This window comes from Mesoplodon densirostris, chromosome 6, assembly GCF_025265405.1.
Source record: "Mesoplodon densirostris isolate mMesDen1 chromosome 6, mMesDen1 primary haplotype, whole genome shotgun sequence".
Taxonomy (NCBI): domain Eukaryota; kingdom Metazoa; phylum Chordata; class Mammalia; order Artiodactyla; family Ziphiidae; genus Mesoplodon; species Mesoplodon densirostris.
Window position 1 is genome coordinate 56743522 of NC_082666.1, and position 16587 is coordinate 56760108.

The window sequence follows — 16587 nt, forward strand, 5'->3', positions numbered from 1 at the left end:
GAAAAAGGTCCTGCAGCGACACCCCGTAGACAGCAAGCAAGACGTGGCAGCAATCTTACCTATTTGAGGGAAGCTACTATTATACAGGGAAGTTTCATCAGATTGGCTCATCAGTTACCAAGGAAACCAGTAGCAGGGGCCCTTCCATCACAACCCCTCAGGTTAATGACCAACATCAGAGCAGATACTGATGTTTCCCTTTTATGAGCTAGCAGGTGCAGCCGTTTTGGCCTAAGCATTAGAACAATCACTCGGCGGGCCGGGGCGAGCAACCTGGTGGGCGTGGAGTGTGAGGGAAGCGGGGGCTGGTGGGTGTGGGGTGTGAGGAAAGCAGGGGGTGCACGAAGAGCAAGAGAAGAGCCGTCCTGAGTGTCCTGACCACACACCCCACCCCTACACACCCTGCACGACCCATACAATCTCCGTCCACCCCTCTTCCGAGACACCCCCGGGGTCAGGTACGTAGCAGCGCACCGCAACCAGATACCACAAATGCAGTACACACAACAGCTGCTAAGAAGTGTCAATCGTAAGCTAGGCCCTTGGCACACAGGGCAGGAAGAAGGCAAGAGTCTTCAGTTGCCCCCCTTATGGCGGCATGGGCCAGGTGGATTTGCCATGGCACCTCGCTGCACACGCAGCCATCAGACTCATTTTGCAGCCTGGCCACCACGGTGGCCCAGTCCGCAAGCCGATTCCCTGCCCTCAGGCTAGCGAGGAAGTCTAGCAATACAATACAGGGAGGTCTGACCAGTAAGCAAAATACAAGCCTTAACAGCATTCTGAGATAACACCACCCCTACCTGTGGTTTCTGTCCTGGCCTGCAGTACCATACCGCCTGTCCACCCTCAGTCCCCACAGCCGGCGCCAAATACTGGAGCCTTTCAATTAGCACGGCAGCAGCAGGGTTGTAAATACCAGCAGGTCGAAATACCAGCGCTTATCTTTACCAGCCCATTCCTGAATTGCGTGGCCAAGAAAGTGGGATTCCTTGGTCGCTATGGATGTCTATGTTGAGAAAGGAAGACAAGAGTACAGCCACTTTGAAAAAAAGAGCAGACAACGGACTTGGGCAAAACAGGCCTTGCAAGCTAGAGAACAAAGGCCAAGGGGTCCTGAGTCTTGGGGGTGGGGTCAGAGAGGGGGGTAACAGCCTCCCAGGAATAAGAGATTATCTCTGTTACATTAAGGAGTATACCTAGTTGCCGCAAGGGAAGAAGCTCAACGGCAGGTTTCAACCTTACCTGTTCCGGGGCTGTCTTGCAGAAACTCCCCACGCACTCCTTCCCCTCCCAGAAGCGCTCCCTATGCCTGAGAGCCACCATGGAGCCTCCTGCTGCTGAACTAAGAAGTGTGATGACCTCTGGAAATTGTCAGTAATCATGAGACAAACCCTTCCTTTTGTTATAAAAGCAACTCGCCCCTTCTACTCAGGAAGCTGCTTTTTGTCCTCCACCCCTCACCCCAGCCTTCTCCCTTGTGCACAAGCTCTGTTTTAATAAAAATCTTTGCTTGCCTAAGAGTCTTGTGGAAGTGGTATCATTTCTATGGTATTGCTGCCCAAGAATCTGAAAGGGGCCCGGTAACAATGGGAGTCCTGTTTCTCTCCCACAGCTGTTCTAGGTCCTGAAGAGTGGTCTTTTGCATTGCTCTACGCATCATGGAAGCCTTCTGTAACGGCTGCCACCTGTTGTAAGACACTGCAGACTGCATAGAGCTGTTGTTCCAACGCACTGCATCGTGGCTCTGCCCCCTGCCACAGCTGGGCCCACAAGTGCCAAGGTGTTAGTATCTTGCCATCACCACAGGCCCAAACCACACCCTGCCGGGGAAGTGGCCACACCCAGTTCACAAGCCTGTCCTCGGTTAATATCCCTAAAGCCTGCGGCTTTTAACTGTTTTGGTGTTTTGGGTTGGGGGTACGCTCCATTACCCAAACAGGTAACTCCCAAAGTATCTGATAGGAAACCCAGGTCCTCGCGTTTTGCCTTCACTAGCCAATCCCGGGCAGTCAGATCGCCCACAAGCACAGGGCTGCTACTTTGAAACGGGAAAGAGCCTCTGAGGTTAACAGGATATCATCAGTATAAAGGTCGAGAAAGACATGCCTCATGGTAGACAGCTGCCACAGGTCCCACCTTAGGATTATCCCCCCACCCCACCCCACCCCGTTATCCATCATTATTTCTGGACATCTCAGCACTCACCGCAGTATCCTCGGCCTCTGGGCTTCCTGGCTGGCTCGACAACTGTTGAGCTGCACCCTGCAGGCCTGCAAGCCTTATAGCTGCCCAATCTCCAGACCCAAGAAAGAGCCCAGAGACGGTGGCAGAGACATCAGTGGTTTACGGGACAGGGGTCTTACGTGTCTGTATTAAAAGTTCCTCAAAGAACACCCAGCCGTGAAAAGCCATCTGCCGGCAGGATCTGATAGCCATGTTTGCTACTCCTCCGGGACACAGGAGACTACAATTTATAGAGAGAACTGACCTCAGGTTCGCTCATCACTTACAAGGACACCAGCAGCTGGGGCAGGTCTCACAACCCCTCAGCTTAATGACCATCACCACCACAGATATTTCCCTTTTATGAACTAGCAGGTCGAGCTGTTTTGGCCGAAGCTTTAGAACAATCACTTGGTGGGGCAGGGGGCAAGCATGTTGGTGTGAGTGGGGTGTGAGTGAAGCAGGGACTGGTCTAGCACGGGATGCACAAAGAGCAAGAGAACAGCCATCTTGAATTGACTAACCATACAGAGTGTTAATTTTTTTCAAAAAAATTTGTTGGAAATAATATTCTATGACTTCCAAAGGTAGGTTAGGGTTTATCAAGCTTGGCAGTGCACACATTTGAGGCCAGATCATTCTTTGTTGTGGCTGCTGTCCTGTGGGTACTGTAGGGTATTTAGCAGCATCCCTGGCCTCTATCCATTAGATGCCAGTATCAGCCCTCATCACCCATTGTAACAACTGAAAATGTCTCCAGACATTGCCAAACATCCCCTCAGGGAAAAAACTGCCCTCACTGAGAACCAATGGATTAGGTCATAATAGCTTGCTCACTGGGCCACTCACTTTTGAGCCCAAGGCCCCTTTTAAAAAGTTCAACTACACTGAGTCTACCACGCTCACAGAAAAACCAGACCACAAGGAGAGTCATTGTGAGGTGCTTCTGTACCCAGTACCAGCTGAGGTCCCAGTTGAGACTTATTAGCATCAGACAGGGAAGTGAAAGTGCCTACCACATGCCAGGTCAATCCCAGCCACCCAGTGCAGTGTGCTCCTGAGGCCATAGAGATGGTGAGGCAGAGACAAGCCATTCCTTCTGTGCCCTGTGGGAATCCCTGGCTCACAGAATCTGTGAGATGAGACATTTATTATTTTGGGTGACAGATTTTGGAGTAATTTGTTTCAAAGCTATAGTCCTGGGGACATTATGTTTGTTTGTATTGTGAGTGGAGGTCTACAACAATAAACAAACAAGCCCTATTTATCACATCAGATTGAGTATGAGTGTAAAATCTTTTAAGACTTCAGAAAGATCTAGGCGGTGTCTCAGAGAGTCTTTCAAACAAACAAAAGGCCTTCTGAGGATCCTAGGGAATGCCTCACAGATTCTCTCCATTAAGTGACAGGGCTCTAAAACATCAACTTGCTGTCTCACTGGAGACTCATGGGTAGCCCAAAGTGAAAAAGGGTATATATCTGAAGAGATTAGTGGGTCTGCCTCTTATCCAATGGCATTCATTATAAACGGATATACGGCAAACCCAGTAAATGTTTACAGTAATTATATCAGTTTAGACTGAAAGTAATAGCATACACAATAAAGAGGGCGTCAGATCCCCAAACTTTTCCAGAAAGGAAGCAGGATGAGAAGTCTACACGATGTAAAACATAAGCACTTCTTGTGGGAAAGGAAGGATAACTTAAAAGGCAGAGCCAAGAAGCCAGAAAGGAGGAAAAATCAGCCTTGGAGAATAACTCCCAGAGCCTTAGAACTGAGCCCTAATCTGAAAATTCACACCACCTGCCCTAATAGGTAGCCGAGTTGCAATAGGCCGGTGACTGCTGTGTGCTTTCTGCTTTACCCCATTTTGAATGGGACTATTATAATATCTTACGCCTGCCTCACCACTGTACGTTGGGAGTAAAGGAACAAATAACCTCTCTATTTAGACTACAGGGCTTCACATGGAGAAGAATGGCACTCAAGGAGCAGTGCTGGAGGAACTGTGCCTGAGGAACCCCACCCACACCTTGATCTGATGGAGATGGTGAAACTCTGGACCTGGATTTTTGCCATAATAACATGAGACTTTGGAAGGTTTTGAGAAGTGATGAATGTATTTTACATGTGAAAGGATGTGACGTTTTATGGACTGTAGCAGATGGTATTTTTAAAAGATGGCAGCAACATTTCCCTCATTTCACATATTTTTCTAGAATGTTGAAAATCCTCCAATAAGAGATATATTGTCTACTTCCTCTCTCCTTGAATCTGAATGGGTCTGTGACGTCTACAATATGTAAAAATGATACTGTGATTTCTGAGGCTTGGTCATAAAAGGTAATGCTGCTTCTGCCTTGCTGACCGAGCCATCACACGAGAAGTGCTATCACTCTGGGCATCACTCTTAGCCACTGCGCCACCAGGGAAGTCCGAGCAGATTACATTTAAAAGAAATATCTTCCTTCTGACCTTTTCAAGGATAACAGGAAAATAAATAATATATAACTTAGACCTTTGAATCAAGTGGGGACTTTTTCTTCATTAACAAGTTGACAGGAAAACTCAGGGATTAAGGAAAAAATATTTTGTCTCTTGAGATACAGAACTTCACAGACTTTCACTGGTCACGAAGTTCAGCAAGTGGTTATGTTCACTGCCCCCCTTAAGACTGGTTATTGATTAAAGGAATTGTTGATGCAAATACTTAGACCAGTCCATGGTTAGGGTACCGTTGGTTCAATGGCCTTCAAGTTAAAAAATAATAATAATAAAGAATAAGTGGGACTTCCCTGGTGGTCCAGTGGGTAAAAGTCCACAGCCCCAATGCAGGGGACCTGGGTTCGATCCCTGGTCAGGGAACTAGATCCCACATGCCATGACGCAACTAAGAAGTCCGCATGCAGCAACTAAAAGATCCTACATGCTACAACTAAGACCCGTGCAGCCAAAATAAATAAATAAATATATAAATATTTTAAAAAATAAAGAATAAAAATTGTTTTAAAAAACTATTTTAGGGGCTTCCCTCGTGGCGCAGTGGTTGAGAGTCCACCTGCCGATGCAGGGGACACGGGTTCGTGCCCCGGTCCCGGAGGATCCCACATGCCGCGGAGCGGCTGGGCCCGCGAGCCATGGTCACGGAGCCTGTGTGTCCGGAGCCTGTGCTCCGCAACGGGAGAAGCCACAGCAGTGAGAGGCCCACGTACAGCAAAAAAAAAAAAAAAAAAAAAAAAAAACTATTTTGGACTGACCTCTAGAGGGGAAACAAGGTCTCAATTTCTTCCAAAACTACAAATTTGATTCTATTTGTTTGTGCTCCAAAGGAAAGAGATTCCAGGTAAGTAAGTAAAGACCAGTGAAGCCACTGAATACCGGTATCCATTAATATATCAGTGTTCAGGGACTTCCCTGGTGGTCCAGTGGGTAGGACTCTGTGCTCCCAATTCAGGGGGCTTGGGTTTGATCCCTGGTCGGGGAGCTCGATCCTGCATCTATGCCACAACTAAGAATCCATATGCCATTACTAAGAAGGCCGCATGCAGCAACTAAAAGATCCCACATGCCACAATTAAGACCCAGTGCAGCCAAAATAAATAAACAAATATTAAAATATATACATATATATATATCAATGTCCAAACCTAGATATTGGTATCCCTGAGGGTACATGATTATCATCCAGGGGCATGCAAGCACATAGATTTTAAGAACACATTTTTTACATCCTCAGCATCGATAAACATCCTTGATGAAACTGATCAGCCAGAGAAGAGAGATGGAAGTTTGGCCCATCGCCATTCTCACATTTAGACTTTACATCACTTTGTAAAATAAAGTCCTTCTTACCCATTCCAAGCCTCAGCCTGGCGTACTGCCTCAGGGTGCAAAACCTCTGTGACACCAGAGGGACAATTCCAGAAGGCTTCGTTCTTCAGAATGATTCCTTTGATAGAAAAGCAGAGGGGACTTTAATAAGATGTTTATGCTTTATCAGTTACATCCTCTCTCTCCTGTATCAACATCTTTCTTTTTACTGGCTAGTTTTTTTTCTTTGTTTGTTTGTTTTTGCGGTACGCAGGCTTCTCACCGTTGCGGCCTCTCCCATTGCGGAGCACAGGCTCGGAATGCGCAGGCCCAGCGGCCATGGCTCACGGGCCCAGCCGCTCCGTGGCACGTGGGATCCTCCCAGACCGGGGTACGAACCTGTGTCCCCTGCATTGGCAGGCGGACCCTCAACCACTGCACCACTAGGGAAGCCCTACTGGCTAGTTTTGATCAACATTAAATGTGCTTAATTTTCATTTTATCCTAAACATGACTATTCCTCAGCCCTATGACCACTTGTTAGTATTATTTTGCTTCTGTTATTCTCTTCACACCCAAACTTCTTCAACGTTCTCTGGATTAGCTGTCCCTATGTCTTCACATGCAGCTAATTTCTCCACTCACTATAATGTGGCTTCAGCTTCCCTTGTTCTCTTGAAACCACTCAGCCAAGGTTTACAATAAACAACTTACTGAGGTCAGAGGTCAGCCAGTCAGCTATGGGTGACATCTCAGAAGCATCTGACACTTCTGACCACGCCCTCCATCTTAAAGTCTGACCCTCATCTGGTCTCTGTGCCACCACCATCCTCTGCTTTTCTGCTCCTCCTCCTCTCCTTCCTTTGTTGACTGCTCCCTCTCATCTTAGGGAATTGGTGCTCCTCAAAATTCTGTGCTAGGCCCACACTTCATCCACTCGGCACATATAGTCTCAACCTCCCAGATACTTCCAAATGTCATCTCTATGATTGTGACCTGCATATGCATGTCTTTCCCCAGGGTCACATCTCCAAACATTAGATCCATATTTCTACATGCTAGAATATCGAGAATATCTCCACTTAACATGTTCAAAATTGAATACATATTCTTCAAACTTTCTTGCCCTTCTATGTTCCATGTGTGAATGGGTCCCAATCATTCTGAAGCCCAAGACAGAGACATGGACATTATCATTGTGTTCCCCACTTCCTCAAAGCCCATAGCCAATAAATCATCACAGATTGTTCTTTTGACATCATACTCATGGACACTCATCATCTGTACAACAGCCTTTCTACGTGAAAGGATATGCCTACCTTATGAATCCTATCTCTTTCATTGCAGTTGTTTTAAAATATTTTCACAAACTGTCTCATACTCTTTCCTGTCCCTTCCCTTGACTATGTGCTTGACGTAGCAACTTCCTTCTAATGAATACACAACACAGGTTGAAGTGATGGTGTGTTACTTATAAGACTATGTCATAAAACAACTTACTGCCTTCTCCACTTCTAGTTTTCATCACTCAGTTTGGTAGAAGCCAGATGTTGTGAGGACACATCACGGAGCTTAGTGGAGGGGCTCAGATGACTGTGATGCGGAACTGAGGCTTCCTGCCAGTGGTCACGTGAATGACCTATGTTTGAAGCAGATCCTCCAACCCAAGTCAAGCCTCCAGGTGACTGCAGGCCAGCTGACATCTTGACCGCCACCTCATGATAGGTCCTGAGCCCACTGAAAGCGCTCTCCAATTCTTGATTCATAGAAACTGCTAGGTAATAGACTAGTGGTTAACGCCACTAAATTTTTAGGTTATTAATTATGCATCAATAGAACACTAATTTACCAATGTAGGAGACCCAATGCAAATGTCTAGCCTCTTTTGCAGATAGAATGAAGGCACTTGAATAAGACTTTGCCAATCTGAAGCACCTGTGTGACATTTTGATCCAGAAGTGAAAAATGAGAAGATATAGGCTCTGTGTGGCGATTCCATGTTTGCTGGTTACAGTAGTGGTTTCCCATGGTGGCAAGTTCAAGTTTCAAGGAAAGAAATGGCATCAAAAATAGCATTTCCTTTCTGTTCTTACTGGAATATCGGCAAAAACATAAACAGAATTAACGAAACTATTTATGTGCCTTTTGGAGTTTCCGGGTGACCGAAGGTTTTAGGGCACTTTGCACCTCATTAAAAGCAAAAGAGTGAAGTAAGCCAGAAAGAGAAAAACAAATATCGTATATTAACGCATATATGTGGAATCTAGAAAAATGGTACAGGTGAACCTATTTGCAGGGCAGGAATAGAGACGTAGACACAGAAAACAGATGTGTGGACATGGTGGAGGGGGAAGGGCAGGGTGGGACGAATTGGGAGATTAGAATTGATGTATATACACTACCATGTGTAAAACAGATAGCAAGGGGGAACCTGCTGTATAGCACAGGTAGCTCAGCTCTGTGCTCTGTGATGACATGGGTGGGTGGGATGGGGGAGGGGGTGGGGGAGGTCCAAGAGGGAGGGTTTATATGTAGACATATAGCTGATTCACTTCGTTGTACAGCAGAAACTAACACAACATTGTAAAGCAATTATACTCCAATAAAGATGTTTAAAAAAAATACTGGCATCAAAGCATAACAAAACAGTAAATAGAAAACTCAGCAACGTGAACACATCTTATACCCAAGTCCCTTGAAAGAAGATTATCAAAAGCACTGATTTTGAAGACTTCCTGGAAGATAAAAACATATTTCATACTCTTCGTTCTAAGAGCAGAACACACAACTTAAAACCACACAGCAAGAGAAATAGAGCGAGACTCTGACAGATTTTGTCTTCCAAGGACAGCAACAATGCTGTCTCCCACCCCATGTGTGCCTTGAAAACTATGCCATTTCTCACCAACTTGAGGTTGATCTACTTCATCCCTCTTTACTATGGGAAGGCTTCTATCGGGCTGCACCCCGAAGGCCTCCAAGCCCCGTGGCTGCCCAGCATGAAGACCTAAGAAAGAGCCCAGAGACAGCTGAAACATCAATGGCTTACTGGACAGGGAATCTTAAGAAAAAGGTCCTGCAGCGACACCCCGTAGACAGCAAGCAAGACGTGGCAGCAATCTTACCTATTTGAGGGAAGCTACTATTATACAGAGAAGTTTCATCAGATTGGCTCATCAGTTACCAAGGAAACCAGTAGCAGGGGCCCTTCCATCACAACCCCTCAGGTTAATGACCAACATCAGAGCAGATACTGATGTTTCCCTTTTATGAGCTAGCAGGTGCAGCCGTTTTGGCCTAAGCATTAGAACAATCACTCGGCGGGCCGGGGCGAGCAACCTGGTGGGCGTGGAGTGTGAGGGAAGCGGGGGCTGGTGGGTGTGGGGTGTGAGGAAAGCAGGGGGTGCACAAAGAGCAAGAGAAGAGCCGTCTTGAGTGTCCTGACCACACATCCCACCCCTACACACCCTGCACGACCCATACAATCTCCGTCCGCCCCTCTTCCGAGACACCCCCAGGGTCAGGTACGTAGCGGTGAACCAAAACCAGATACTACAAATGCAGTACACACAACAGCTGCTAAGAAGTGTCAAGAGTAAGCTAGGCCCTTGGCACACAGGGCAGGAAGAAGGCAAGAGTCTTCAGTTGCCCCCCTTATGGCGGCATGAGCCAGGTGGATTTGCCATGGCACCTCACTGCACACGCAGCCATCAGACTCATTTTGCAGCCTGGCCACCACGGTGGCCCAGTCCGCAAGCCGATTCCCTGCCCTCAGGCTAGAGAGGAAGTCTAGCAATACAATACAGGGAGATCTGACCAGTAAGTAAAATACAAGCCTTAACAGCATTCTGAGATAACACCACCCCTACCTGTGGTTTCTGTCCTGGCCTGCAGTACCATACCGCCTGTCCACCCTCAGTCCCCACAGCCGGCACCAAATACTGGAGCCTTTCAATTAGCACGGCAGCAGCAGGGTTGTAAAGCAGGTCGAAATACCAGCGCTTATCTTTACCAGCCCATTCCTGAACTGCGTGGCCAAGAAAGTGGGATTCCTTGGTCGCTATCGATGTCTATGGTGAGAAAGGAAGACAAGAAAGAGTACAGCCACTTTGAAAAAAAGAGCAGACAACGGTCTTGGGCAAAACAGGCCTTGCAAGCTAGAGAACAAAGCCAAGGGGTCCTGAGTCCTGGTGGAGGGGGAAGGGAAGGGTGGGATAAATTGGGAGATTAGGATTGATGTATATACACTACCATGTGTAAAACAGATGGCTAGGAGGAACCTGCTGTTTGGCATAGGGAGCTCAGCTCGGTACTCTGTGGTGACCTAGGTGGGTGGGATGGGGGAGGGGGTGGGAGGGAGTTCCAAGAGGGAGGGGATATATGTATACATATAGCTGATTCACTTCGTTGTACAGCAGAAACTAACACAACATTTTAAAGCAATTATACTCCAATAAAAAAATTAAAAAAAAAAGCAAAAGTAAGATTCAGAGGACTTCTCTGGCAGTCCAGCTGTTAAGACTGTGGTTCCAGTGCAGCAGGCATGGGTTTGATCCCTGCTCAGGGAACTAAGATCCCACGTGTCGTGCGTGTGCAAAAAAAAAATAAAAGTTAAGACTCAGCACTTAAAATATAGATTAAACTACCCCCACAAAGCAAAATATAAAAGGCAAAGCTTGCCATATTATAACATAAGTAGTAAAATTTGCAAATATAGCAATTATCATAAATACTAATTATTACAAATTAAAATGAAATTCCTTTCTATCCAAAACTATAGTTTCTTATTATTGATAAAAATCTGCCAAAATGACTCAATATATTTTTTAACGGAAGCAACAAAAAAGTCTTTGAACTGAGTAAATATTTACAAGATTGAGGCCACCAATAAGTGCAGTCAGCCCTCCAAATACATGGGTTCAACCACTACAGGTTGAAAATATTTGAAAAAAAAAATTCCAGAAAGTTCCAAAAAGCAAAGCTTGAATTTGCCATGTGCCAGCAACTACTTATAGCATTTACATTGTATTAGGTATTATAAGTAATCTAGAGGTGATTTAAAGTATATGGGAGATGTATGTAGGTTATATGCAAATACTATACCATCTTATATAAGGAACTTGAAGATCCACAGTATCCGTGGAGGTCCTGGAACCTCTCCCCCTCGGGGACTGAGGGAGGACTATAGATGAGACATACTGTGGAAGCTTAAGTCTCCTTTTCAACTTCCTGAGTTTTCTGATGAGCTTATTAATACAAAGAAAGCATTTACTGATTTTAATGTCTTAACTTCCAGTATGACAATGTCCCAGGCACAGCAGTTGTGTACTTTCCTTCTCAGATCGACCCTAGTACTTTGTGTTTATTTTGGGGTGTGTTTTTTTTGTCTTTTTTGTTTTTGTTGTTTTTGGTCATGTCCAGCAGCTTGTGGGATCAGGGACTGAATCTGAGTCACAGCAGTGAAGGTGCCGAGTCCAAACCACTGGACCACCAGGGAATTCCCTGAGCCTGGTGCTTTGGAAGGAGTTCTTCAAAGTCTGCCTGGAGTCCTCATTGCTCAGAAAGTCTTTGCATCTCCATTTTCTGCACCAAACAGTTCTCCAAAAATTCTAGCTGCTGATCAGTCCATTGAGGATTATCATCCCTTTCTGCTGAAAAAGTTGAAGATCTGCTAGATTACCGCATGGAGAAAGAGGTGGCCTGAGCTATTTGGAACTGGCTGCTCCTGGAGGAACCTGAAAACCTTCTTGTCCTTCAGGCAGGAAAACAAGAAAGATTCTTCCATTAGGTGCAGAACTTTTGAGGGTCTCCTGCTTTGGCAGGCCGTGGTTCGGGGCTGGTCACAGCCAAGGGTGCAGACAGGGCTGGAGAACATCATCCTGGGTGTCCTCAGTGAGGAGGGTGGCAGGCCCCGGTGAGCCTGGTGATGCAGGTGTCTGACTGTGGGAGCCTGTATCCAGCTGCTCTGAGTACCTGCCTGCAAATGAGATTCTTAAATAGTACAAGGTTGTCAATTCTGTACTTATGCCAATGTTGTTTCCAAGTTTTTCCAATTTCTCTTCAATTTATCGGCAACAGATAATGTCGCAACTTCAATGCTTCTTTTGGTTATTACACTGGAAATTAAACACATTCATGGAAAAGGACAGAGTATAAATCCAATAGGATGTATTCATCCAAATGAGACCCAAGGTTGAAATAAAAATATGAGACTCAATCTGCGTCTTTTTAAATTCTAATAACAGTACTTAGACATTTGATATTTTACTCTATTTTCACACTTTGTAATGCACCAAAATACAACTAGCCTCGCCTCTCTCCATTTCCCCTTTAAGGGGTTAAGACATTAGATTTGAATTCTTCCACATGATTTTATAGGAGTCATAGCTCATGTTTCCAGACATAGTCTATGGATAAGAGTGGCATAAATGTTAACACCAAGGGCTAATTCATACCATTCTCTTCCTTCTGTGCCAAAACTGTCCTCACCACATATATATGTGACAGTGTGCTTGGCAATATGGATTCCAGGAAAATAAGGCAGGGATGGTGACTGCCCTCCAGGGAGCAGGGAGGACAGACTTTAGAGGCAGGATTAGGATGAAGGAAGCACCACGTGCTCAGTGCAGCTGAGGGCCAGTGCTCAGAGCTGATGAAGAGGAGGGCCTGGGAGCAGCAGAAGGCTCCACTCTGACAAAAATCTGGGGCTCCTGAATTTAATTGACATCAGACTTTGATTTCCTCTTCTAAAAAACTGAGACAACTCAAGTAGTTGTCACACAGGGAACTGTAAAGATTAAATGAAGTTTGCAAATTATAGGCTGACAATCTGAATTTAGTGAACATAGCTGCCTTTAGCATTAATGTGACATATAGTAACTTGTAGAGTCCATGATCAGCCCCGCCAAGAGAGGCTTTGACTGCCGCTCCTTTAACACTGTCAGGGGTCTGCGTATTGAGGCCCCCAAATGCAAACTCTAGGAGAGAGGTTGCCTGCAGGACTGTGAAGGAGCAAAGCCCAAGTTTCCAGGCCTAGAGCAGTGCCTGGTACATTAAGGAGAGAAATCCTACAGCACTTGAAACATTTGCAGAAAACCAGCATCTAAGGAAAAATGGCTGCTCTGTGAATAGTATAAATGAGATAAACAGTCCCTTCCCTCATCCTCAGTCTCAGACCACCTCTGGTGATATTATTTTAAGACAAAGGTGTTTTTAAATGTTATGGGGACCAGGAAATGGGTTATAAAATGTAGATGGGGCAGAGGGTGACAAGAAATGGGACATTCCTTTATTTTTAGCTATGGAAGATCACAACATTACTTTGAAAGCTATTTCCTGGCTATTTGGGTAAAGAAAGGGAGGGCTTCCCTCAAGCATGGAATGTAAGAAGGCACCAAATCTAAGTGATCAAGATAAATAATATTTTAAGGCAATATATGAAAATGAAAACACCACAATATACATGCTAAAGAAAATGTCAAAATTTTAAATAAAGACAGAAATGACCCTGCATTTGGATGACGCTGACAGTCTTACAGAGGAAGGCTTCACGTTGCCAGTGAAATTTGGGTAATTTCTGTTTAGTCTATAAAATTCTTACCAAAGAAAATGAGAAGATCAGACCTGGTCAATGTCCTCAGCTGCTTGTACAGGACACTAATAACTCTTCTTTCTACCCTACAGTCAAGCTGGAGTCCTGAGAAAGGTGTTTCAGAAACTCGAGTTAAATAAAAATTATTTAAGGCTGCCACAGAGTCACGAGAAATTGTCAAACACTGCAGTTCTCTCAAACAAGTAAAGAAGTAGTCTTGAAAATATTAATGAGATTGCTTCCATTAAAGCTAGGAAAGTAAAATTATATTAAATTCTCGTTTTAGTATAAAGAAACTATAGTTAAAATAGTTTAATAAAATGCTGTTTTAATACCCATATATTTTAATATCCTACCTTCAATATTTAAATATTTTCAGAAAATATTTTAAAATATAAAAAATTCTAAAATATTTAATTTAAATCAAGCAATATAAATTTAATTTAAAAATATAAAAAATAAAATGCTGTGAGTTTTTCTTTTCTTTTTTTTTTTTTTTTTTTTCGGTACGCGGGCCTCTCACTGCTGTGGCCTCTCCCGTTGCGGAGCACAGGCTCCGGACACGCAGGCTCAGCGGCCATGGTTCACGGGCCCAGCCGCTCCGCGGCATATGGGATCTTCCCGGACCGGGGCACGAACCCGTGTCCCCTGCATCGGCAGGCGGCCTCTCAACCACTGTGCCACCAGGGAAGCCCCCAGGGAAGACCCCTGTGAGTTTTTTTAATGTTCCTACTTTTCAGTTATTCAGTACTTCCTCCCCCACTTTAACGCTGTATCCTTGAAAGACACCATGAAGTCCCAGAGCATCTACAGGGGCGCTCAGCTCCCGCCTCCTCGGCCCGGTGGTGGCCGCGCTCCGACTCACCCCCAGGGCGTCCCATAGCCGCCGCGTTCTCCTCTCTCTGAGCCGTCGCAGCACAGCGCCAGAAACGAGCCCGAATCTGTAAAACCGGCCCCAACTCGCTTCCCAGCTTCAAACCCCTCAGAAAACGGCTTCTTTCCCAAAAATGGCCTCGCTCAACTTTCTGTGCGAAAATAAAGCACAAAACTCAGGGGAAAGCCCGAAAATGCAAGGTTCCAGCTTCCAACCAGACAAAAATGTCGCTGGCGCGGCCGCGACAAGGCTCCCACTTGAGAACTCAGCATCGCGAAGACAAGTTTTTTTCGCACTATTAAATCAGTATAAAATTGCTCCGTGTGGATGCAACCCAAATTTCTCTCGCGCTGCCCAAACCGCGGAAACTGCAAACTCTCAGTAGTCAGCGTTTCCCTAGCCGAACCGATCAAAATACATCCGCTGCTCTCTAGCCGCCGCCTAGAGAAGCGCGCTGTCCCGGTTTCCAGGGAAGGAAGTTTCCCGCTAATTGTTTAGTGGTGCCCGCGCGCCCCCTCGCGGCCAGCTGGTGAATCACTGAAATTCTCAACGGCCCAGATATATTTGCTAGTGGCAGGAGTGATACTCCGCTCCATCCCTGCTCGCCCTCTTGGCTGGAACTTGCCTTGCATCCATAGCCTACAGAACCGAGAACTCTTCATACTTTTGAGACAGATGAAGAAGATCCAGTTTCAGTCATGCCTAGAGGACAGAATCGACTTCAAATTTCCTTGGAAAAGAGGGAATATCACAGAAATCCTGACGACTCAAGGCACCGGCTACCACCATCTGACGCTCCAGCAGATGGTAACTTCTTCAACAAGGAGGAAAGCCAAGCTTCTCGGAACAACACCCTACTCCATAAACTACTCTCTAGCCTTCATCACACCTTGGAACTACTGCATAAGCAAGTGGAAAATGGCAATCTGGATTGTCCATATTTGGGAATTGTCCCGAAATATTTCCGAAGAATCCATCTCTATCTGAAGGAAATGGAATACAGCCCCTGTGCCTGGGAGGTTACCAGAGGAGAAATTAAAGTGTTCCTTTCTCTCATGTAATAATTTTCCAATTACTGTCAACAAATAAAGAAGAAAGGTACACCTGTGACACTTCTAATCAAATGATTATTGTTTGTTTAGTCCTCTAAAGGTATATCCACTCATATTTCTGCACATGCTGAAAAATATCTGAAGTATCACAAGTTTACAAAAATATATTTACAAAGAAGAACACAATCTATTTTCTTAAACAAGCAATTTTACAATGTGCTTTCTAAAATGTGTTTAACTTCTTGGAGGGTATTTGGATTCCTAACTATGACGTTTATTCTAAAATGGAAAGGTTGTTAGCACAGTATGCTGTTCAAGACATTTATCAGTTAATTTCATGCCAGCGGCTGTAACAGAGAAACAGAAAGATGTCAGTAATTGGGTTATAATAGAAATTTATCTTTCCATCCTTAAGAGAAAAATGCAGGCATTCCTAATCAGATGAATTTTCTAGTTGGCTTCCGCTAAACAGTGATGTAGGGACATGGGTGCCCTCTATTGTGTGGTGTTGCTCTATTCAACATGAGATTTCCAATTTGTGGTGTTTGAGTCTGTTCCACTCAGTGGTAAAGGAAAAAGTATGGGGATTACATGGGATGTTTTCAAGGGCCAAGACAGTATAGGGCAATATCACCTCTGCTCACATTAGTTGGCCTGAATTTATTATCATGGGAATCTAAGTGCAAAGAAGTTGGGAAGTTATTGGGTGACTAATGGAAGAGGAGATAAGTTCAATGAATAAGACTACTTTTCATTTTTATACTATTTGTACTAATGACATTCTAGAGAAAAGAAACTAAAACAATGTTCTTGCTTACACTCACATTATAAAAAAATTTGACTTGGGGTCTGATTCCACAATTTCAACTTAAGTATGATGACATGGATGTCACTCATTAGAGTTCACAGCATGACTGACTCTTTGAAAGAAGCATTCAAGTTGATTCCCAAAGGCATAGACTAACAAGGAAAATATCCGCAAGTGTAGACACAAGTTGTTTCCTTTTTGCCTGAGGGAGACAAGAAAAGTAGG

At 44.9% G+C, this 16587-nt stretch overlaps 1 pseudogene; it reads left to right on the forward strand.

Annotated features, from left to right (window-relative positions):
• Positions 1-14829: 14829 nt before the first annotated feature.
• LOC132491641 (interferon alpha-8-like) lies at positions 14830-15563 on the forward strand (annotated as a pseudogene).
• Positions 15564-16587: the final 1024 nt, after the last annotated feature.